Below are 930 nucleotides of genomic sequence, written 5' to 3'. Positions count from 1 at the left end.
AAAAAAAAAAAAAAAAAAAAAAAAAAAAAAAAAAAAAAAAAAAAAAAAAAAAAAAAAAAAATCAATATTCTAGAAATAATGTCTTCACTCCCCCAATATTTTAGATCATATTTCATGACGTATCTAACTTGGAAATTTTGTTGGGACTTAGGTTATTTTATTTTTTTATTTTTAAAGATATATATATATATATATATATTTTTTTTTTCTTCTTCAGATTTTCGTTTATTTTAAAATGGGTCCGTGAGGAAGATGTTTACATGACAATTCACCTCATTGGAGGCCTACTAGTCAATGTTTGGCTCTGATACCATTTGTAACCGTTCATGTCTATCACTAATAGACATTATCCTCTTTAGACTTTCCCTTTCGAGCTTCCCCTCAGAGTCTTAAAACGTGTCAGCTAAAGAAATCTCACACTTTTATAAATAATGTTTCGTTCTACTCTTCAACCAATACGAGATCTCACATAAATGAATTTGTATTTGATCATAAATTAGATTAGGCAGTACAATTTAGTTACGGTTGAGTTATAAAGTAAAAAGTAATTAGCTTTAGGTTAGGTTGAAAAAGGTTTAAATGGGAGAAAAACGAACTACCCAACAAGATGGGCCAAGCCCAAAGGCCTACTTCATAATTAGACTCAAATACCCTTCCAATAATACTAATCCATTCAAGTTAATTCAGGGGACAAAAAGGGAAATTTGTAATGGTTGGGGTCAATTTAAGTGGACAATCTGAAGTAGAAGCGCGGGCAGACACGCGGGTAGACCTTCCTCCATCGTTCATTCCTTGGAAGTTGCGTCATAACTGTCGCTTTCCCTCTCTTTTTCCACTCTCCAATTTGCATTTTTTAATTTAATTAATATATTCCGCCTACCTTTGATTTTTCTCCGTTCCTCCTTATCTTACCATTTTAAAACAATCTTT

Source organism: Cucurbita pepo, chromosome LG17 (genome assembly GCF_002806865.2).
Source record: "Cucurbita pepo subsp. pepo cultivar mu-cu-16 chromosome LG17, ASM280686v2, whole genome shotgun sequence".
Lineage (NCBI taxonomy): Eukaryota > Viridiplantae > Streptophyta > Magnoliopsida > Cucurbitales > Cucurbitaceae > Cucurbita > Cucurbita pepo.
This window is presented reverse-complemented; position numbering follows the sequence as displayed.